The sequence below is a fragment of the Mirounga leonina genome, unplaced genomic scaffold, assembly GCF_011800145.1.
Source record: "Mirounga leonina isolate KUSES-001 unplaced genomic scaffold, KU_Mleo_1.0 Mir_129, whole genome shotgun sequence".
NCBI classification, from domain to species: domain Eukaryota; kingdom Metazoa; phylum Chordata; class Mammalia; order Carnivora; family Phocidae; genus Mirounga; species Mirounga leonina.
Genome location: NW_023270323.1, coordinates 15,937,501 through 15,962,255, shown reverse-complemented (window position 1 = coordinate 15,962,255; position 24,755 = coordinate 15,937,501). Strand labels below are relative to the sequence as shown.

The window sequence follows — 24,755 nt, the reverse complement described above, 5'->3', positions numbered from 1 at the left end:
ATTGGACTAACGATGGGTATAACAGGAGATAATCAAAACAGATGTTGAAAAAGTAAAATTGTAAGAGAGGCCTAGGATTAAAGTACATTGTGTGCGTGTGTGTGTGTTTACAGATGTATGTACAGATGTACGTATGTAAATCCAGAAATATAACGCTGACTCTCCAGCTTCTATTGGGAGATCCAAAGCTGTCGATTTTCACCCCTTTGTGTCAAATTCTTTTGGGGTGGGGGCTCTATAAAGCCTCTGTTGTCAGCAAACATGTGGGCTGAGGGGCCCCTGATTTGGGCAACAGAAAGGAGAGTGCTGGTTCTCTCCATTTGTATGCTTTGCAACTCACACAGCCCTTGTTAGAGGGTGCTCAGTAGAGGCTAGAGGCTATTAAGTTATTACTCGGATTCCTAGGGACAGAGCTCGGGACCCTGAGAACAGACTCTCGGTTTCTGGCAGCATGTCTGGACAATGGAGGCATTCAGGAGCTGCCAGACTGAGAGTTTCAGAAGGCAAACAATGCGGGAAGCCAACTCCAGGGTTTGGACTGACGGGGACAGGGTGTATGGAGGCTGCAGGAGGACACAACCTGGGCTAATCCTTCTTTTTGAGATGCCAAAAGATATTTGCATCTGGATGGGGGAGGGGTGTGGAGCCCTGTGCATCTGCTCCAACTCCAGCTAGTGGGGACCACGGCTTCATAACCTGTGCGTGTGCCTCGGCAAGGGTGGCCACGGGGTGGGGTGTTGGGGAAAAAAAATCTACTCTTAGGACAACCTGGCAGATGAAAACAGCATTTAGGGAAGGAAGCATCAAGAAAAAGAAACAGAAGACAAGCTTCAGCATTTTGTCCTCTATCCCATCCACAAACCAATGCCGAGGGAGAATGCAAAAGGGAAAAAACAGCCACCAATGGGAAGAAATTGATTACTGAGGATCACTCTGGGAGATCTGTCACTACCTGCATCATCACTGCCATGCCTCTCGCTGAGGCAGGACAAGGTCAGAACAGCCAAAGGATCAGGAACTATGGGATGTAAGCATTAACACAAATGCTCCACGCTTAGTTGAAATCATTGTTAAATAAATAACTCCATGTTAACATTTTATAAGACAGTGGACAAAGTGTGTTTCTGTCCTCTTCAAATTGCCGGTTTTCTATGAGTACAATTCTTGTGCAATATAATCTTTGCAAATGAGTCATCCTGGGTAGGAAGGTAAAAAAAGAGCCCATCTACCCTGGCCCTGAGAAACTCAAAATGTCCATAAACCGAGACTCTGGGACCCGAGATGAGAAGCGCCTCAAAGTTTTACCTGATAGCTTGGAGGGAACTGTCCATCTGAATTTGGTTACCTACTTCTGGCTTAAAAAAGCTTTAGATGGTTAAAAACCATACAGTGTCCTTTGTGAGCAGGATCACAGGTGGAACTCTATCATGCCCTGGGAGTTGAGTTTTTTTTTATTTTTTCTGCCAAGAACCATGAATTTTCTTTGATTCCTCCACCTATTCATCACTACTGAAACCATCCTAATAAAGTGATTTGGGGAGATGGCTGGCCAAAAACTTGGGAATTTCAGAAAAATCAGAAAATGTTGAAAGTTCAAAAGGATCATAGAAATCATCTGGTCCGGGATGAAAAATAGATTTCATTTCACTTTCCAACTGCAATCAATTAGAAGTGGGTGCCTCGCGGCCTGAGGGTGAGTGAGAAGAATTTAAAGGCTGTAACTAGGTGGGAGAATGTGTGTCCTAAGTGATTAGCAACGACTGCAAAAACAGTCATGGAAGAGGTCAAAGCCCAGCCTGCTCCAAGCTCCTATTTTTATAAGTGTGCAAACCCTGGAAGGTGGAACGAAGTGACCAGGCTAAGATCTCACAGTGCTGTGGCTACAGCACCAAATGAACCCAATGGAAGCCCCCCCACCCCGTGAATCTTGCACCCCTGCTGCCTTCTGTTTATTACCAGTAACCATTAGCCCGTGATAGTCAAGGGTCACCCAGTTCCCTTTCAGGGAATCAGCACCAAAAGCCACAAGTATTTGTACTTCTCAATTATTTACTCCCATGAAGCAGACAAGGACTCAGATCTGACCAAGGACTCAGATTTAATGAAAACCTAACCTGGTGCTTCACGGTGGCAAGAACTTCAAAAGGTAATATACCATCACCACCTCCCCAACACATGTTTTTTATTTAGAAAATTAGTCTCAATTTTGTTCACTCCTTCTCAAATCCTAAATTATAACAAAACTATTAAGTTCTTTTATAGCAAAGTTCTTCTGAGAGCATTCTTAGAGTGATGGCAAAAAGCTTCTGTATTGTTCCTTGGAAATGTTTCACTCATGGGATTTCTTTGACGAGGTAGAAAATATCCACACTTAGAAAATCCCCTCCAACCAAGCACCAAAGAAAATACTGCAAATAGCAATGGAAACCAAACTGAGGTAAATGAATTGGGGTTATAGCTTATTACACCTACAAATCAATTTTAAGAAGAGGGTGTGTCACAGGTCATTTTCTGCCTTCTAATCAGCCCTAATTTCTATTGCTCATCAGCTGATTTCATTCTCCTATGATCCATCTTGACTGTTGAACTTGCACATAGCAACAATCAACTGCTGAGATCTGAGTCACTCCAAGAGACTCCAGCCCCTCATTTACGCACATTGGTCGTATCTTTCCGATGTTGCCTTATACTCACGACAGCATCTTTCCCATTCCTTAGGCCCTCTCCCTCCCTCCCCATTCTGCTACTATGAGATCCTTTGTGCAAGGGAAAGGTCTCTACATTCCACCCTCCTTTACTTCTCTGATTCCCCTTCAAGGCCGCTCACCTGAGAAATGCTTAGATGCACGGCACGGAAGGCTCTGAGAAGATCAGCAGCTCCCCTTTGTGTAAAGTTTACTGCCTACAAATGCCTTTTGGGATTCTTAGAGCTACCCTGTTTGGCAGACATCCTCTCATTGTTTGGACTGCATAAGCTGAGGTTCAGAAAACCTGTCGTAACTGACTGGGGTTACACAGCAGATAAGGGACAGATAGGACAGTGTTTCAAACCTCGATCTTCAGGTTCCAGAGTCCAAATTTATTATACTGCATCGTGTTGTACTACAAATGGACTTCCTTGAACCTGTAATATTTCACCATAAAATGAAAAGTCTGTCAGTCTATCCCAAATTGTAGGCTATCAGAACAATTTATATGCTTTCTATGTTTTATGTAAGTCATTGCTCCAAAGATGCATTAGTGACACTAATTACTCTTACAAAGAAGCAATACTCCCACGATAACAGAAGTATTTACGCTACTGACCTTTGCAATCAAGGCACAGCCCCATCTAGACAGAGATTTCGGATTTTAACATATACTTCTTTACATTTTAGTATCTTTGTAATTGCTATGCATATAGTGCTAAAAAGGCATGTGTGACAGTCTTTTTTGTCCTTAGCAATCTGAAAAAAAAGAGCACCTTACAATGGATGGCATCTCAGATTCAATTAAATAGAGTAATATTTGCTTGTGTTTACTTTATAGATTTCCAGTAAAAAATTCTTACTGAGACAAATGACCAAAATAAAGATCATGGATCAGAGTATTCATCACCCATTTCTGGACAATCTCTAACAAGTGGCCAGTCTAGCCATTTTCTAGAAAGATCACTGCCTTGTGTAAGAAATGCATTTGACAAACAAGGGGAGGTGAACAGTATGGTACAGAAAGTACTGTCTTTGAAGTGTACCTTAAATACCTAAGAAGATAAACATAGTAGTTTTTTTCTTTCAAGTATCTTCCCTGTTATTACCCACATCAAGAACTATTGTTTGTTCAGTATTACTCAGATTTGTCATCCAAGACTTGAATTCTCTTGCTTCAGTTCTGGAGTTGAAAACAAGGCTCAGAAGATTAAGTATTAGCTTGGTTCTTGTTTTAAAAAAACAGAGAAAATATCCAAGTACTGGACACGAGAATCCAGAACAGCATTTATCCCCAGGCGCTATTAATGCCAGGAATCATTTGCTAATGATTTCTGTAGTAGAAGAAGGGCAAAGGGTGAGGCTGCTCTTATCCCAGAAATCCCATTTATTTATTTGTTTTCATTTCAGGGTAGTTCTGATTTCTTATCTGTAGCTAACCTTCTTTTACAGCTCCCACAATTAATATTATCTGTCTCTAGGGTCCTTTAAACTCTCAATCCACTCCCCTCCACCCTTTCCAATATAATCTCAAAACCAACTTCTCCACTGTCCACCACCCTTCCTTAGCGCAGATTTTGCCCAGTCCAATAGACCTATCGGCTAACCAAAAATCTTGTTCAGGAGAACCTGACTTTTCCAAAATTAGAATGTGCGACAGCATTCGGGTAAATGCTGGCATTAACTTACTATTAAGTCAAACTTCAAAGTAGTTAATTCCTTTGGGGAAAAAAAAGAGATTTATATGAGATACTTGAAAAAAAAAACAAAACTGCTGACTTTATTCAAATCATTACCAATAAGATAAGGCAGAGGACAGGCTCACCTCGCAAGCAATTCTCACCTTAAAATCATTTCCTGGGAAACAATATATTCAATGTGGCCAGTGGCTCTTAACTTTTCGGGAGATCACAAACCTCTCCCCACACTGCCCTGAGAGAAATGTACCAACAAGTTTGCATATACCCTCAGAGAGTTCAGACCCCAGTTTAAGAAACATTATGTGCAGACCTGTACAGAGCCTAGATATGATTTATCTAATCATCTTCAAAGAAGAAGAACGTGGCGGTTCTGAAGGGAAGCTTGGTCTAGCACATCCAAGCCTGGCTCCTTAGAAATCAAGGAATACTTGTATCCTCCGGTAGTGCCAATCAAATGGAGCTAAAGAGGCTTTTAAAATGATACTACTTTTGGTTTGGGTAGAGATATTTAAACAGGTATTCCCCGCCCCAAAATTGAGATGGCACTTTGGGGTGGGGAAAGATGCGATGAGACAGTGGGAAACAGACTTTGGGTTTTAAAAAAATGAACCAGGCTAAAAGAAAGCTTAGAGCCATGAAATTAGCATACAGATCACAGGTTCTGTTGGAAAACTTCCCAAAAGGAAGTAAAAGATAGATCCAACTCAGGTGTACAAGATGAATGTTCTTTCTTAAAATTAACTTGGTAAGCTGAAAAGTTGGTTGACAGACTAGATACGTTACAAGGGCAGCTAATTCAGTCACAAAGATATATCATGTTCTTCCAAGGACTCTGAAAAAGTTCAGCCTGACATTGATCCAGAAGCAAGGAGGCAAGGTCTGGGTGATTTAAGGGATGAATGGATTTGAAAGGCATGCCTAATGGTTTCAAACCAACGAAAGCACCAGATGAAAAGCTGCCTTTTTCTAAACAGCAGACTGTGTTTGAATTAGCGACTGCTTTTGCACAATGTTATTTATGATGAGGCAGGTGCACCAGGATAAGGTGGTTTCAGGTGACATTTCAAATTGGAAAAGAGGTTGAGGAAAAGACGGGTGTGGGAACTAAATCCAAAGCTATCCTTCAACATCTGCTGTAGGTGCTTTGTAAATCTCTACCAGAATGTCAAGTCAGCATTTCCTTTACACTTAAGAGAATGAGCTAGAAAAAGTAGGACTCAAAAAAAAAAAAAAAAAAAGCATGGGGAGCTTTCGATCCATATTTCATCATAGAGTACTTTGGTGAAATATTTAACAAATCCAATGCCTTTATATTGATCACTATCTTTTCGTTTCTGTTCAAGTGCTGGGCATGTGTCCCAATTTAAAAAAACAAACCCACTGAAGTAGAGGAAGGCCTCCCTATCACAGCTGAACTTTGAAAGTGTATTTGTTTAGTGAGGAGAGGCTTAATTTAATATCCTGGAATTACCGGTTTCCCCATTCCCATCTAGATTCCAAAGGAACTTTGCACTTTGGTGAGATGCAGCTTCTTCCTTTTCTCATTTGAGGTTCCAGAAAGCTGAATGAGAAAGATTCACATATTTCAGCTTTACTCCAGCTGGTTTTCTCAAGCACTTCTAGCCTCCTTTTCGCACCACTGGATCTCAGAATACAAGGATGGACTGCACGCTCATAGAGGGTAACGAACTATGGATTTGACTCAGGGTGAAAGTAAAAGTCACGTTTCTGACACTATCTAAAACACGGCTTCTTTTGAGCTTGAAAATGTCTAGAAGATTATCTTCTCACATTTTCCTGAGCCAGGGAAAGTCCTAAAGGCAGAGAGTTCTAGCAACAGCTCTGGAAACTCTAGAAACGCTACACTTCTGCTGACCTCCTTGAGAAAAGAGGTACAGTTCCTGTGAGTACAAACGATGCAGAGTAGACAACCCTAAATCAACTCACTTCTTTGGCACGTGAATGGAAAGGAACTCACTCCCAGATAGGTACATTCTTTGGAACTGAGCCCCAAGTGCTTAGTAAATTTCATACTCAAGGAGGGAAAAGTGAGTATTTTTTATTAAAGAAGGTCTTATTTCTCTCCATAACGGTGAAATTGGTGGTATTATTTACCGATGTTACAGGCTTTCATTAAAAAAAAAAAAAAAAAAGAACTTGCATTTTTCTTGATTTACCCTGGATGCTACTTAAGAAATCTTTACTGATTCCTAATTGATGGAGGAAGAGGATTGTGACTCAAATAATTACTATCTTTGGTTTCCTTGGAAGAAATTAAAGCTTTAAAAAATGTGTCATCTTTTGTCTTGGAGATATCTTGTTAGCAGTTTATTTATTAAAACACAAAACAACATTTCACTACATGGCAACTCTAAATGGGCCTGGAGAGTGATTTAAAACTTTTCTACAAGATAAATCTTTACTGCGTGGGAACAGATCACAGAACACTTTGATATTCTTTATGCATTGTTTTGAATCTACAACTTCCATGTAGTTCCTGAGCTGAACAGTAGATGGCTCCACGTCCCTGGTCTGTGAAAAGATTGGTGCTTTCCAGCTTTAACAGCAGGTACCGGTTTAGAAATGTAGGACAACTGGAGTTCTGGGTGAAAAAAACCTAAGAAATTGGTGTTTGTGATCTTGGCATATTATTGAGCTTCGGAAAGTGGCACTGTTCGTGCTGTGCAGTTGAAAACAAATACTGGCTGAAAAAGTCAGTCGGTCTTATTTTGTAGGTCTTAGGTGCCCAAATACAATGAGAATTAATTATTTCATTTTCCCAGGGGGACAAAAGTGATCTTCTGGACAATCAAAATCATCCTGATCTAATTACATGCTGTCAAAAAGAACTTTGAACTTTCTGGGATATTGGAAATGGTCCTCTTCTACTGTCCAGTCAGTCGCTATTAGCTGCAAGTAGCTATTAAGCACTTAAAATGTGGCTGGCACAACTAAGACACTCAATTCTTAATTTTGTTTAATTTAAACATAAGTTTAAATATCCTCATGTGCCTAGTGGCTACCATACTGGATGGCACAGATATAAGGTGTTGGATCATCTAAAGATAGCTCTCAAGCCAAATTATAGAATATCATATGGGGAGCATCCTTTACTAAAAGGGTTCATTTTTCTAAACCCAATTAATTTCAGCAGGAAAATGATCTGATACTTAGTGAGGACATTTAGTAAACAAGCAGAATTTTCTATTTACATTTTATTATGTAACATGGTTCCTAGGATAATTTTATTTTTTGGCTGCAAGTCCTTGAAAAACTATGCTTATTCTTCCCCCTCCATTCTTCTCTCTTTGATAAATAGAACGATCCTGGCGGTCTGTAAAGTGTTTTCCTTCCCTACAAGGCTAATTTGTATTTTCCCTGTGTGAAACTGATTTTCATACGAGGGCTTCCTAATAAAATTTGAATCAAATGAATGACTTCTAGATATAGACATACCTTGAAATGGAATAGTAAATATATAAACCTAAGGAAAAAACCTAGGTCAGAGGCTGGTCAAAAATTTCATAAATGGTGGGATGCCCGGGTGGCTCAGTCAGTTAAGTATCTGACTCTCTTGGTTTCGGCTCAGGTCATGATCTCAGGGTCATGAGATATAGCCTTGCATCAGACTCCGTGCTCAGCGGGGAGTCTGCTTGAGAGTCTCTCCCGCTCCCTCTGCCCCTCACGCTTGGGCTCTGGCTCTCAAATAAATAAATAAAATCTTCTTTAAAAATTTCATAAACGGTAACACTGACTTAAGTCAAAAAAAATTTGACTCAACTTTCTTGATAATTAGTATTTTTTAATACACTTATAGGAGAAAAACAAAAGCAAAAAGGAGGTCAAGAAAATATTAAATCTCTACATAGTTGTTATCAATACAAAGAAACTTCACTCTCTTCTTTTCATTTCCCTACACCCAGAAAGTAGCTGAACATCTAATTGCAGACACTTCATCTTTCATCTTCCACCTCAACTAGGGTACAAATGCATGAAGGGATAATATAGCAAAATCAAGCAGTTGTCACAGAACTAAAAGGGACTCATAGATCGTCTAGTTCAACACCCGACCAACTTTATAGATATTGCAGGTAGAGGGAGAGAAGAAACAGCTTGTGAGGGCCCCCAGGACTCATCTCCCTAATCCCAGGGCAGAAATCTGTCCAGAGCACTAGGCTACAATATCTGGTATTTTAAGATAATCAAGGACTGTATAGATCTATTTTTTCTTTTAGTAGGTTTAATTGGAGAACCAAAAAAAGGACAACTGTAGTTCTAGAAAAGTGAAGGGGGTGAGGAGGCAACACCTAAATTCAACCACGAACATCAAAAATGCCACAAATCTTAAGCAGTATTTTCAACAGTACAATTTGTCTCTTTAAGATTTCACAATACGTTATAATGTCTTTTCCATTTATTATTTGTGGCATCAGAATCAAGATTCTCAATCTCTGCTTCAGGAATTCCAAATTCTTCTCTAAGTAAGGGGGAATACCTTCTTTTCCCCACCTCCTGTCTCAGGGAGACTTGCTGGGGCCATCCAAATTGCTTCTCCAAAGTCCACTTCTTCCAGGTAGCCTTTGGAGATTGCTAATCTTGATTCCCTCATTTCCTGTGCCATTATTGGGTACCTTACCCTGTATAGACACTCACCCAGCTTCTCCCCTTCATTTCTTTTTCCTAGATAGGAGTTATTTAATTGTTATTTTTTTGAAAGGGTCTATTGTACTTTATTAGCCGGTGGTTAATTTTAGATTATCAGAATGTAGTGTTACTAATAATATAAGAAATATGTATTATGATAAATAATACATTTTTAGAAACATTAAGTAATATAGACCTAAGACTATATTAGATTAGATGCTAAGCTGGGGTAAAAAAAGAAAACAATTGTAAATGCTTTCTGGTGATCTTCTATTCCAAAAGACAGTGTGATCTCAGGTATCAGGTGTGGTAATAGAGAAAATGTCTTGTGGACCACATAAAATGGAGCAAGACTGAGAGTGAACCATGGGAGAAATAAATTCTAAGAATTTAACACTCCATTAGACAACTGGAAAGTACAAGGCCAGTATGCTTAGTCGCCAGAAATGTTGCCACCTCCAGGAAAACAAAGGATTGACCGACATGTAGTGGAATAATGCCAACAAGAAACTTGGTAGTCGGTAGCTGATCTTCTCATCTTTGCCAGAAAATCTGCTTAAAGGAATAATACAGCAATGCTTGTGAACCCTGATTTCTGTCAAAAGTGGCCCAACAACTGTCCCCCCAAAATTAAAATAACCACTAATGATAGGATCTAACAAGCTGCCATTCTTTTATTCTGTTATGAAAATCTCAACAGCCAAAAAATTTTATTTGTATTTCTTTTTGAAAATCAATTCTATATTTACCCCAAACCTCACCTGATCAGCTATATTCCTCCCAAATCTCCAATGAGGCATACACTCTGGTTAATTGTAACCTCCTTGTTTCTTAGCATAGGTTTTATCACAGTGGTCCAACTATGCTTTAAATTGAGACATAGCTATCACATGCCAAGCTCTGGCTGCTGTCTTCAAGAGGAAAGAATAATTATTCACCCCATCTGAGTCTGACTGTACCAGACATTATTCAAGAGTGCAACACCCTGATCCCTAGACTCTTCCCCTTTATGCACCCAGTTCAGAGACCCTCCCTCGGCCTTTGGAGATCATCCAGGGCTAAATATAGATCTACGCACACCAGCAGTTCCTGGCCGCTGTCACATGGTGCTGCTGACGATGGACTCCTTGGAGACATGCTGGGCCCAAACACACATACACAAATTTGTGTGCATATTCATCTATACCCACCGAATTCATTGGCAAAGATGGGCACCTCCACATTCACAAGAGAACGGCGCGCCCTAGAGATCTCCTCCTGCTATTTACATCACTTGGACCACACTCTGCACTGTCAGAGGACTTAACTACCTTGCTTTAGCCTGAACTGCGTCAATTCGATTGGGGTAAGGTGCGAAACAATAAACAATGCTCAAGTGGTACGCGGATGCGGACACACACACACAGGCACAGATGTGTACACACCAGACCCCCCACCCCCGTCTCCCCCTTTGCTCTTGTACAGCACTGAAGTTGTTCCCACAGTTCCCCTAGGAAGTGGAGCTTTTCTTATGCTGGCTGCCGCAAGCCTCCTAGGTACTTCGGCTGACGTTATTATAATCTAGCCAGGTGTCTCGAGGCGACTCACCTGAGCTCGGGCAAAACCCAGGAGACTCGGTGTGTCCCAAATTCGCCAGGTGAACGGAGGGATGAACAACTATCGCCTCGTCAGTGGCAAGCACATGACTTCTGTTTCCTGTCCTTTCCTAAGAATCAGAGCTTAGATTATAGGGCACCCACACCAAAAATAAACAATCCTCCCCCCCACCCCCAACACACACGAAACTAGCCAAGTAGTAGAAGGAAACAGCCTAGCAGCGCGCTGGAAGGGAGATGAAAGGATGAACGCGACTAGAACTCAGACAAATCCTCAAAAACTACCAAGATTTCGAGCATAAGGCCTGGCTGCGGGATCGGGGCGAGAGCAGCAAAGCAAAACGCAAGCTTGTCCCTGCCCGGGCCCCAGCGGCTCGGCCCCGCACCTGTTGGCACCGGGTCCGCTCCCGGGGCAGCCCCAGGCGCCCTCGGCGGCCAGGCAGGGGACTCCCTCGGTCTCTAGCTTTTGCCAGGTGCTTTGTGCCAGGGAGCATTTGGTCGCCCCGATTCTCCCGCCTCTTCGAGGCGCACCCGGCAGCCGGGGCGCCTGAGAGCCAGGCTTGCTCGGAGCGCAGCTCCCGGGCCGACCGTCTGGGAGAGCGCAGAGGGCAGCACGGCCGCACATTCCCGCTGCCAGGCTCGGGTCCCTCCGGGAGAACGCCTGGCCAGGGAACAACCCACCTGCAGACGGACCCCGGGTCCTCGGCTCCCCCGCTGTTTGCCGCGCACCCACAAGCGCGACCAGAGAACAGGGAGCTAAAGCGCGCGCGAAGAGGCGGAAAAAAAAAAAATCCGCCCGACCAGTCGGGTGCCTTGTTTATACTGAAACTACGGCCTCGGCCGCGGCGCACACCCCCTTCGCTCCGAGTGCCCGCCTCCCGCCGCCAGCCCCGCCCCGCCCCGGCAGGCGCGAGCCAATCGCGGCGCAGCTCGCCGCCCACGCCGCCACCGCCTCCGGAGCCCGGGGCCCGCCCACGCGTCGCAGGGCGCCCGGGACTCCGGCCCCGCCACCGTCGCCCGGGTGCCCTCCCACGCTGCGGAGGCCGGCCGAGCCCGGCGCAGCGGTGTTTACCTGAGTGGGTTCGGCCGGCGCAGAGGGCGTGCGTTTCTTTCTGAGTCCGCCTGCCCGGGGCTGTTTGTGAAGTCATGTGTGTGTGTGTGTGTGTGTGTGTGCGTGTGTTCATTTACCTGTGTACTACCTGTAAATACCGGCCCGACTCGTTATACAGTATCTATTAACATAATTATGAGCTAAAGGTTACTGTCCATGTACTTTCAGAAGAGAGCTGAGAGAAACCACAAGAACATCTGCTTAGCAAATATTTACGCAGAGCCCGACGGCTAGGCATTGTGCAAAACGCTGAGGGCATGCTCTAGGCAAAAGTAGGCAGGTCGCTGCTATTCTGAAGCTTACAGCCCGTCTGGTGGAGGACAAACGTTAAGCAAATGGTCACCCAAACAAAATATAAAATTGCGGCTCTTACAAGTTGCACGAAGGAAGGGAATCTGTGCTGTGAAATATGACTCTGGAGGCAAGGCGGGGAGGCCAGTCCTCAGTAAAGGCTGTGTTGTCATGGTAACCACATACTCTATCATTGGATACTTGATAACTATTTTAGAAAAAAGACAAAAACCTCAATACTTCACCTTGTACAAATAGAAGAGACTGAAGGGAAGAAACGATGGAAACAAGGGAAGAAAGGGACGCATGGAAAGAAAAAAATTGAAGCATCCGGAGACGCTCTTGCTAGCTACATGACCTTGAGTAAGTAAAGTAGCTTTTCTGAGCTTCAGTTTTCCCATATATAAAAAACAACACTATTCATACCTGTCTTATAGGACTATAATTAGGATTACTGAGCTAGAGGAACCCTTTTTGTCCTGGCTCCATCCTCCTTCTCTCCCTCCTCCTTCCTAGCCTGGAAATGGTCATCTTCAAGTTCACCTTGCCTATTCTTAGCTGATTCTTCCCCTCATTTTCTTCATCTGTGCCTCCTTTCACTTCTCTTCCTCTAATTATACTCTTTCCTTTTCTCCTGCAAATGGGTATCTCCAACTCAGTAAATCACTCAGCCTCTCTGCAGTTTAAAGGAGAAACCATGCAGCCCAAAAGGCTTGGTGGGAGTCCGCCATGCAGAGAGGCACCGAGGTTCAGGCTGCCCAGCCTAGCTGTTGCGGTTGTGCTGGTTGTTTCGTCTTTCAAGCTCAGTTTTCCATCCTGGTTCTGTAACAAACAAGCCATCTGAGGTTGTGCAAGCCATGTGCAATACTGAGGTTCCTGAGTCTGTAGCAATTAATTAAAAGGGTTGGAGTAAATCAGGATTTCTTAGTGGAAATGTTTAGCATATCCTTTATAACCTCTGGGTACACCCACCCACCACCCCAGAAGATTTTGCCCTGTTTTACTTTCTTAAGTGTTTTCTCACCGAAACAAAAGATGTTTATTTTAGATTCTCAAAATACAAAATGGACACAGTGATAGCATTGATTTAATGTTTTACCAAACCACATTCCTGTTCCCCATTCTGGTGGATCCCTCACGGCCCCTTCCAGCTCCCTGTATGAGAGGTGATACATATGGGGACAGCTCCAGAGCTGGGTGGCCCAAATTTTGATCCTGTCCTATGGCTTAGCCAGTTATCAAACCTTACAAGAGACCCTGGGCCCCAGTTTGCTCATATGAAAACAACAGTCATAGTTTATAAAAGTAACTTCTTCACAGCATATTGAGAAGATCCATTAAAAGAGTTAATAAATGAAGTGGGTTTGGAGCAATGTCCCTCAGAGTAGCCTTCCCTGACCCCCTCTCCACAGCATCCTTCCCTCCTTTCATTGTTGTTTCCTCTATAGGATTTACCACCATTTAACATATTGTATATTTTACTTATTGCTCTCTCCCCTTGCTAGAATATAAGCTCCAAAACAGCAGGGTTTGTTGTCGTCATTGTAGTTGTTGATTTCCTGCTGTATTTCCAGTGTCTAGAACAGTGTCTAACACAATAGGCACTCGATAAATATGTATTGGCTGACTTAATTAATGCCTAGTAAATGGTAAGTACTCCATAAAAGCTGTGATGATTAGGTATCAATTATTCTCTATCATGAAAAGATATTTCTTCGGTGTTCTGCTTCCCATAGTTTCTTTCTGGTCTTTTGACTCCATTGGCTCAATTTTTATCCCTATAGATGTTGGTAAGCTCTATAAAACCAGTCACATTGATGCAAACAAAGCCCTGCTGAGTAGGATACTCAATAAATAGCCACTTATATGGAGCTTCAAGTATATGGCAGGCCCTGTGCTAAACATATTTTTCTCTTATTTTCCTCTTGGACTTCAAGTGCACAAAATTAGAGCAATCATCATGACTAATCCATGTCTAACACTCTTTTTAAAATTTTATTATTTTAATATATTTATTTTATATTATTAGTCTCTTTCATTTCCCCTCTAAAGTTCTAGTTTTCACCATTCCAAAGGCACTTACTCTTTCACAATGTATTTAGTGTGTTTTCCAATCCGCCTTTCATGCACAATGATGGTATTGTTTTATGTGAGTACCACATGAGTAATTTACCTAAATGTTATTGTACAATCCATCTGATTCTGTTTCTCAATGTGTTCCCTCCAACTTTTGACTTTGCTCATCTATCCATGTTGATATATGTTGATGTTGTTCACTCCTTTTACCTTCTGTTGAGTATTTCACTGTATTGGTGTTACTTTTTTTACTTACATTATCTTTGATAGTTGACAAAACTCTGAGAGATAGGTACTATTTTCTCCACTGCTGAGATGAAGGAATGATGCTTAGGAAGGTAAGTAACTTGCCACGGCCATATAGCTGAAGAAGCCATAAATTAAACCTGTGTCTCTCTGATTCCAGTGCTCTGGTCTTTCTACTCTATAAAATGGATTTAATTACTGACTGTAAGATTTATGAAATAACGTCTGAAAAAATATACCATTAATTTGACTCATTTTACATGTCTAAGATATTGTTGTTAAAACTAGTAGATATATGTACTTAAGCTAGAGTTGTTTTCATTGGAAAGCAATGTTTATTATTTGTCCGAGACACAAGTTCAATATTAATTTGTGATTTATGACTTTCTTTTTTTTAAGGATTTATTTTTTTATTTGAGAGAGAGAGAGAAAGAGCAGGGGGAGGAGCAAAGGGTGAAAAACTCAAGCAGACTCTGCACTGAGCATGGAGCCCAACGCAGGGCTTGATCTCAGGACCCTGAGATCATGACCTGGGCCAAAATCAAAAGTCAGATGCTCAACCGACTGAGCCACACAGGAGCCCCGGTTTAAGATTTTCTTAAAACACTTAAACTTTAAATGAAAATCTCACAAAGCATAACTGCCTTCAAATATGTAAAACTTGCCCTGTGAAAGACGAATGAGGCCCCAGAGCACAAAATAGGACTAAAGAGAGAAAAGAATAAGGGAACGGATCACAGCTTCAGTGTAAGAAAAACATTAAAGATATCCAAGGTGGAATAGCAGCCTTTTTCAGCATTGAATTCCCTCTCTCTGGATCTTAAAAGGCCTTGTGAAATGGCCAAGTAACTCTCCAAAACACTTTGACATTTTCTCTTTCATTTATTTTCTCCGTGTCACTCTGGAATATGGAGATGAACAGTTTAAGCATAAGGCATTTTAGTCCAAGCTTATACAGGTAAGAAAACATAGGCACCAATCACCCTACTTAATCAACAGTTAATCTACACCACAACCATGGCCTTCTCACTTTCAAATCCAAGGAAGACAAACTGACTAAGTACGATGTACATTGCCTGTCTTGTATTTTAACAAAAGATTCATGAGAATTTTATAAAGCAAAAACACGAAGAATGACCAAATGCAATTTTGAGAAAATCGCTTAACAGTTCCTAAGCAAGGTCTGTTAATATGAAATATAGCTATTCCACTTCCGGCCCCACCCCTTTTACATGGGATGAGGAAATACTATGGTGATATGGCTAAGTCAAGACAAAAATATTCTGGAGCCACAGGACTCATTTTATTGGGATCCCCTCTCTTTGGACTCTTTCCCACAGGGCTGCAATGGTTATGTTGATTACTGTGCAAGATGTTGGACAGGCCAGTTAGATCAGCCCAGCTCTAGACCGTAGAGAAAACTCCTTGTCTTCCCCTTGCTATTCAGTGGGCTTCTCCTGGGCTTCCCTTTCCTTAGCACCTGAGAGCCTCGAGTGAAAGGCCGAAGGAGGCTGCTTGGCATGCTTTGGTGCCATGCCCTCTTCCTGCTTCTACCCTGAATGAAAGGAATTCTGTCTATGGGCCAACCTAGCTCACTAGGGGACCACACTAGAATTTCATAGTAATGAAAAGTGTGTATGTGTTTGGCATTGACCTGTGTACCTGCATTTCCCTGGAACCTGAGGGAAGGATGATGAAGGCCGGACATGAAGATTTAGATATTGAAGATCTTGAGTCCCTGCCCAACTGCATGAACACTTTTATAGCCCTGCCATTTAGAAGGAATTTTTGTGATGAAACACATGCTTGGGTCAGTCTTGGAATGATCATCGCAATAGTAATTCCCAACATTTATTATAGTTTACAATGTTTTTTCACAGCCACTATCTCATTTAGGGAGAGCATTGGGTCTGTGAGGGTCATTTAATCCTGACGGTTTCATTACAGAGGCATATATTTCTCTTTCCTGGGATCACTAAAAATATTACAGATAGTTATTCATTTAAACTTGCTAAGAAGATACTCCTAAGGACAAAGGAACTGACTAAAAAAGATAACTCCAGGGAAGTCTCTTCCACAGACCCATGTGATTCTCTATCACCACCACTTTTTATCTCTCAGACCTTAAGTTGTACAAAAGAATGTAATGACCCCATGGGAAATTCCACAACAGATATAGTAGGTTTTCAAAATCCCCCAGGGAGATGTAAAAAATTAATGGATCTCGTTTATGCTAGATAAGAACTGCTGAAAGGCAAAGTTATTATTTTTCACCAGCATTACTGTTTCACTCATTTGCCAATTCTTATTTACTCATACAAAGTAATTATTTGTAATATCCTCAGGAGGGATATTGATATTGAGAAATAATATAACTTGGCCTGATCATAAGGTTATGAGACAATCTCATCATCTTCATTGGTTATATATTGCATAGTGACTTATTTTTTTCTGCACAAAGAAATATTTCATAACCTTAAACATGCATCATTTTGACAAAATGTAATGCTGTTTTGAGTGTAACTCCAACATTGTTTAACATGAATTTGTGTAGGTAAGTATTCATCCTATAAAATCTTTATAGCAAATAGTAAATATAAATGTATTTCTCTATTTCTGCTTTCTCTTTCTAGTGGTTTTTGTCTGCTTTCTTGTGAATAAATTGATCTTAAATGAATTAAGATAAGGTTTTCTGTTTCAAATTCTTACAGCCTTTAATGTTAAGTCTGATTACTTTGCTAGAAGATCCCCTCAGTTTTGACTAATTACCAATCTATGTCCTAGAACATTGAGTGGGAAGGGAAAAAATGAATAATAGAATAATAAAATTTTAGAACTGGTAGAAATATTAATGACCATCTCTTTTAATCTTTCCCCACCCCCATGCCACCAACCAAAGCATTTTTGAAAGGAAATTGAATTGTAGAGAGATTAAATGATCTTTCCAAGGCCATCCAACAAGATAATAGCAAAGTTATGTAAGCCAAAGAGCCTGGATGATAAGCCCAAAACTTCAAAAACTACATGATTTTATTTCCTAATTATTTCTGCAGGGCTGACATCTATGGAGCTACTATGACACTGTAGAAGGTACAATTTGTTTTCAAATACTGATGACAAATACTCTCAAGATATTAAATATTTCTTGATGAAATGATAAAGGAGAATTCTCTAGATGCTGCTAGTACTTTTCATTAGAATTCTCTAAATATTGCTAATACCATTTATCTTATTTAATATTCAACATAGTAAAATAGTAAACTCTCAGTTGCTTTATCATTAAAGTAACCATGGCATCAACTATTCATCAGACGTCATAAAGTATATTCAAGAAATTATGTTGATCAAAAAAGCTTCTCTAATAAACATTTACTGTTATCACCATGAAAACATATACCTAGCGTATTTTCTCTTTCATCTACTAAAATAATTGATTTTAATAAGATGATACCATTTTTAAAAAGTATTACAGCATTGTTGTGATTTCTAGATAATTCTGTGAGGTTTAATTTGGTAAAATATCCAAATATTTATTTTGACACTTAAATAATATTATTTCCATTGGAAAACCAGCATTTCTGTGTATATGTTTATATATTGCTATGGAAAACATAATGTTAAATACATTTGCTGCGCAAAAACAAATGGAGCAGATCATATAGTTTAATTGTATTTCATTAGCGAATTAGAAAGAACAGTTGTCTCTGAGAAGGGGTGCAGGTGGGACTGGGATGGAGGCAAAGGGGGCTTCAATTTTTTGTGTAGTGTTTGATAATTTCATAAAGAAAGACATAGAGCAGATATGACAAAACATTATCATTAGTGGGTGGTGGGTGCACAAGTGTTCATACTTTTTAAAAATTTTGTAAATTTCAAAAAAAAAACCCAAATTTTTATAATTACAGCTGGGTAGTTTCATATAGCTGTCCTGCATAACCTTAAACTTCTATATTTAAAGTTTACGTTTTAAGGCAATCTATACTGGCGACATTACTGTTTTACCTTGTTCTGCTCACGGATTAATCCCATTTATAAAGTATGTCTGTCAATCAAAAGTGCAGAGAGTTTTATTTGGTCTCACCATACAAAAGTATAATGTGTGAAAGGTTTGTTAAAGAATGTTATACATCTCACATAGTTTATCAAAATTAGCTTCCTCTTGCTCTTTGGTGTGGTCGCATGTATCCCCTCTCAGACAGTGATGCATATTGTGAGTATACACAAAAAAGAGCTTTGATTCTTGACTGAGACCTGCTTTAAAGTCAAATCTCCCCCAGACTAACACCACTAGCATACGATTAACATTTCCAGGGCCTGGAATTAACTAGTGATAATTTTAGAATCTACAATTACTCACATAATTGTCTCCGATTAGCTGTCTCTGAAGAGTGGTCAAGAACTAAAGGAAAATGGAGGTTGAATATATGGACATGTCTCCCTATTCATGGAATGGTCCATTTACGTCAGGTCTGTTGAGAGAGTCAAAGTATATGTTTGGAGATGTGTTCGGATGAGTCAGTGGGGCGGAAGGACATAGCTGTTGCTTGTAGAGGTGGAGTTTGGGGAGATTGGAAGAAAAGAGGCATTCTCTGGCCCAGACTATTGCTCAGTGATTTCAAAGAGATTATCTCCTAAGAGAAAGCTTGTAAGGAAATAAGCCTGAGAAAGACCAAGGCCTTCTTTATGGAGGTATGAACTTCATACCTGTCACAGCAAGAAATTTATAACAGAGGGCCAAATAAAATGCCTCAGTTTGAATAAAGTTTCCCCAGATAAATAAAACATTTGTCTTAAGTTGTTCTGTTTTGTTGTGTTTTTTCAGAACTCATAAACTTTTTTTGAAATGCTCTTCCTTCCTAAGTTAAAAGTTAAACACCAGATATTATAAAAGGCAGTTGTGAATCCAAACTTTCTAACGTCTAAAATACTAACAAGTTGTATTTTTTCCCAAAATAGTTGAACTAGGACATACTGTTTTGAAAATATCTCTAAAGAGATGCGATTTGGGTTAGCCCTGCCCCCACTCTCACATGAAGGCTAATGGCAGACATACTGTCATTTTTTGATTCACAACACAAAAAAAATAAAAATAAATGTGAATTTTTATCTGTGTCTTTCCTTTGGTAAGGAAAAACCCATATATAATGCTGGAACCAGTCCTTTAAAGTGTATCTCAATGACATAAACTCCAGGAACATCTCACCTGACAAGTTAGATGCCGATTAGGCCCAGAAATTTTTACAGAAGTTTTTAGGGCATGAGGGAATATTTGAACCTGTTAAACAGGAATTCTTTTGAGGAGAAACAACCAGTATATTGAAATAAGTCATTTGCAAAAAAGGCTAGCAGAACTTGTTCCAGAGCACACACAATGAGGAAAGAAATGCAAAACAGGACAGCTCGTTGAGAGCAAACAATGGAAGGGACACATTTTCTCACCTAGAGAGCAAGAGCAGTGACCAATATTTCAAAGGGACCCTAGTCTGTGTGGGAACAAAGAAAGAAGATCCTATAAAACTTGGCTCTCCACCAAGGAAGTTGACACTCAGATTCTGAGTTTCCTCAACTGTAAAATGTGAGGGGATTGGATGACATGATTTCAGAGGTGTTTTCCCACTGTCAAATGCTACTTCATATTAAGTTTTTGTTAGCTTTTAGACTAGTTCCATCTGGATAACTCAGCAGTCAGGCAAGAGGCTTGAAGAGGACCAGAAGTGATAGACTTGACCTAACCCCACTGACCTTATGACTGTGGGCATATCCTTTCCCTGGAGTTCAATGTCTGCATTATTAGTGATTGTGATGTTTGAAAGAGTCCCTGGGCATCCTCTTTCATTCATCCCTGAGGCTTGGCCTACACTAGAGGCAGTGACTGTAGCTGTATCATGGCATAGTGACACCTCTGCTCTGGGTCTGGTTTATGAGATCTGAGATTCGACTTCAATAATGGAAGGTCTGGGACTAATTTCTTATCCGAAGGATACGCATTCCATGTGGGGTGACCTGACCACTCCAATTCACTTGGGATTGTGCTGGTTTTAGCACTGAAAACCACATGTTTTGGGCAGATCTTCAGCTCCGGACAAATTGGGATGGGCAGTTGCCCTAATTCCACAGTTATTTACCGAAAAGAGAAACTTCCATGGGCCAGGCCCTGGAAAACATATTGGGAACCCAATGAGAACAAAACAGACAAGGTTCCCTCTGTCTGTCATGGGGCCTCCCTCCAGGTGGGCAAGACAGACTTAAAACAAGGAAATAAATAAACAACCAATCATCACAGATGGCGGTCATTACTGGGATGGAGAACAGCTGCGGGACCCTTCTCAGAGGGGGTCAAGGAAGGCTTCTCTGGAAGCAAGACCTGTAGGACAAGGAGTCAGTCATGAATATTGTCAGTATAGTTTAGTTCTAGGTCATTTCTAAGAATGAAGAGTCCCTTCAAGGAACCCTTAGGATCATATTGGCACTCTCTAAAATCACCTTATTTATCCATTTATGTAATTACTACTAGAATTAAATTTGGAATAAACATTTTAGTAGAATAATTAGATAAAAAGTACATGTAAACAAAGACCTTATCTATAACACCAATCAATGCCCACAGCAATACTTGGTGTATAGTAGGTGTTCGATATCTATTGAATAAGTAAGTGAGAATATTGCTACCTCTTGACCTACTATGTAGTTCCCCAAATAAACTTTCCCTAAAATTTCCCCTTTTTTCAGCTGGCCTGTCCATAAAGTAGATGGAGTTGCAGATCCTATGGGCCATGGAACACCTTTAAGTTTCATGCTAGGGCTATTCTGAACCAGTGTGTGCCTGCTGGCTCCAAGAGAGATTTTTGAACACTTTCTTTTGTTCTGTGCCCACGTCTTAGCTCAGAAGAAGTTAGGTACTCAGCCACCTAAGTCGAGGATGGATGTAGCTCATGGTTTTGTCTTCAGCTTTATGATGACGTGCTTCTATCGGTGGGCTGTGGTGTTACTAATTAAAAGAAGGCAGAGGTCTAATAAACTCACAGCCTTAGGGGCGCCTGGGTGGCTCAGTCGTTGGGCGTCTGCCTTCGGCTCAGGTCATGGTCCCAAGGTCCTGGGATCGAGCCCCACATCGGGCTCCCTGCTCGGCGGGAAGCCTGCTTCTCCCTCTCCCACTCCCCCTGCTTGTGTTCCCTCTCTCGCTGTCTCTCTCTGTCAAATAAATAAATAAAAATCTTTAAAAAAAAAAACAAAAAACCTCACAGCCTTAATACATGAATCATAATGACTATCATACTGATAACAAACACATATTTGTGTATACTAGCTGAGTTCTCCTGTTGTAAGTTTTAGGGATTCAAAGCCATGGTCCCTGATGCCAAATCGATAGTTAATGATTGCAGGATCCAGCATTGGCAATCACTTTGAGCAGCAGGTGTTTTTCTGCATAAGCAGGAGTCATTTATAGCCATTCAAATTAAATTTTTAAAAAGCTGGGGGATGGGTGACTAACATTTATTAAGCATTTACTACATGCCAGGGATTGTGCTAAGTGCTTTCTCTATATATTTATTTAATCTGCATAACATCCTATAAAGAGGCTTCAGTTCCTAGAAGAGGAACTGAAACTGAGGGAAGCTTTTTAAAAAGTTGCCTAAGAACAAACGTCCAATAAATGACAGTTTCAAGATTTAGACCCAGGTCAGCCTAACTGTGGTCTCTGTATGACAAGGAGGACACAGTCCAAAAAGCAGACATATAAACATCAGATGGATTTGCAGTGTAATGACTCTTGTACTGGAAGTAAGTCCATAGCTTGTGTGTTTTCCATGACCACATAAGTGGTTACAGTACCATTTGGAGGCAGGGCTATGCTGCCTAATAATCAAGATCACCCATAATGGAAACAGGAAGAACTTGGTTCAAATTCTGGCTCAGTGTGAACTTAAGTTGTTTACTTATTACAAGCTTCGGTTTTCTCATTTGTAAAATTAAAATAATAGCAATGCTTGTTTTAAAAAGCAACTAATATCCTGCATATAAAGTCATTAGTACAGTATCTGGCACATAAAACTCAATAAATGGTAGTTAATTAAATATAATTATTAACACTATGCAGCAGGCTTTCTCATCTTTAATACCTCAGCCTCTTTCAAACTCCTTTAAAAAGTAGGACTGTATTTGCTTATCTATACGTGTGCTTTCATTTTCTGTTGAAAAACCACTTGAAAGTTGCTGATACCCTTACATACTTTAGCATGCATCTAAAAATAAGGACATTCTTGTACATAGATAATGATATATCTGGCACCTATCAAAAATCAACCATATTAACTAATATCATCTAATTTCTAGTATATATTTAAGTTTCCTAAATTGTCCACAAAAATTATTCCCAAAGATTTTTTGAACAAGGATGTAATCAAGGTGTTATATTTAGTTGTTGTTTCTTTATTCTCTGTTAAGCTATATCCATCTCCACCTCACTCCCAGCCCTCTCTGCTTTTCTTGACATTGCCTTTTTGGAAGAAACCAGGCCATTCATCTTAGAGAAAGTACAACAGTCTGGATTTGGCCAATGTTTTCCCTGGGTGCCATTTAACCTGTTCTTCTATCTTCCAAGTTATCTTTAAATTGGAATGCTGGTCTTAAGGCTTTACTGCTTTTTAAGTTAAATAAACATTGTGCCAAAAATGCTTCAAAGTCGACGCTATGTAGTTCATATTACATCATATCAAAATTTCCATGACCACTTCCTCTTCAAAATACTTTGTGGTTTTGTAGGCATCTCCAGGGTATGGCTACACCAGTGGTTTTCCACTCTAGCTTCACTTAGAGTCATCTGGGGAGTTTTAAAAAATATTTGTTCCCGACTTGCATCCTTAGAGTTTCTTGTCACAGGCCCATTCATTAGATTGTTGTGAAACTTCCCCAAGTGACTCTCATTGTAATCAGGATAAAGAGGGACTGGTTTAGAATACCAGCTCTGAGAAGGCAAGGGGCATGCCCTTCTTATTTACTAATACACATTCTCAGTGTCTAGTAGAATGCCTGGCTCATAACAGCTGCTCAATAATACATTCTGCATCAATCAGTTCATTAATATTCAGCGCATAGGCAACCTAATCCCCCTTTCATACTCTAGCTTTCCCTTTTCTTCTAATTAGTGCACTATGAAGTCAAGAGGTTAATTTTATAGCATGTTCAGCCATATCAGAACATGCCACTATTTTTCAAATCTCTGAAAACTATATATCATTAGAAAAAGAATAATTTTCAAACATTTAAGAGAGGAAACAAGAACAATCATTTAGCTATACTGTTAGATTGGTTCTGTTGCAGACAATTCCATTTTTTTTCTTTTCACAATATCAGTTCTTCCAGTTCTTATTATAAGGACTGGTGAAATGATTCTAAAATTACTTACGGAGGAAGAAAGACTGGGATTTTGTCTGGGTTGTAATTGTTTTTTTCAAAATATATTGAGCAAATTTCAACCATATGCGGCAGAAAGCGAAGGACTTTGGGTATAGTTATACTTCTATTTGTTCAAATTCAACTTTGGCCAAATCTTAAAAACAGAATAAAAAGATGCATGACTTGTTAGGGTTTGCCAAAACTAACCATCTGTAACTTTAAATACAAAGGAGATAAGAATGGTCACTTTTTCCTAAAAGAAAAGCCTATCCCATAGCAAACTTGGAAAATAGTAAATATACACTTATTTACTGTACTTGCACTAAATGAAAATCCTCAACAACCAAGAGAAACTCGGCAAAGGATTGAACACACAAGTTTGTATCTGAAAAGGCTTTTACCCCAAGGAAAAATGCTCAATCTGACTCATATTTACAAAAATGTAAATTAAAACTACACGAGATATCTTTTTCTTTAACTCATCAGATTAATAAAAATCCACTGTTGTGGAAGATTACAAATGCACATACCTTTGGATCTACCATAGGGGCTAAGGAAAATCATCCTAAAGATACACTCCATTCGTTACGTGAAATAACACATGAACCAAGCTATTCGGTTTCCTCAAGTAAAAGATCAGAAGTAACTAACTGTCCATCATTAGAGAACTGGATAAATAAGTTCTGACACATTCACAGAATCAAACAGTTTGCAAGTATAATAGAAAATAATAAGGAAACTATGTACTAATACATAATGCTTAGTGAAAGAAGGTACAGGTTGTTCTGTAGTGTATGCCATAATGTATATTAAAGGATAAAACAAGAAGGCATATATATTTGTACGGTATTATTTCTTATGTGAAAAAAATCTGCGAGCGGATAAACAAGGAACTGATGGTGGTTAGCTATTTAGGGAGGAGATGGGAGCTAGTAGGCGGAACACAGCAAGAGGGACAGACAGGAAGGAAACTTCTTACACGACAGGCACCTTTTCACACTTTATCATG

The 24,755-nt window shown here is 40.2% G+C and overlaps 1 protein-coding gene across 8 annotated transcripts in view; it reads right to left on the bottom strand.

Moving 5' to 3' along the window:
• Positions 1-24,755, bottom strand: part of RASGEF1B (RasGEF domain family member 1B) — a 555,855-nt gene that overhangs the window by 26,681 nt on the left and 504,419 nt on the right. Inside the window, exons 1-2 of one of the 8 annotated variants that reach the window (XM_035004693.1) lie at positions 11,308-11,443; positions 10,619-10,736 (exon numbers count right to left, since the gene is read on the bottom strand). The exons of 5 other annotated variants lie outside the window; for them this stretch is intronic. The gene's annotated coding sequence lies outside the window, so the exon portion shown is untranslated. Of the gene's footprint in view, positions 1-10,618; positions 11,270-11,307; positions 11,444-24,755 lie in introns of those variants that run through there. 2 more of the 8 variants (XM_035004690.1, XM_035004692.1) reach the window with 2 other exon arrangements.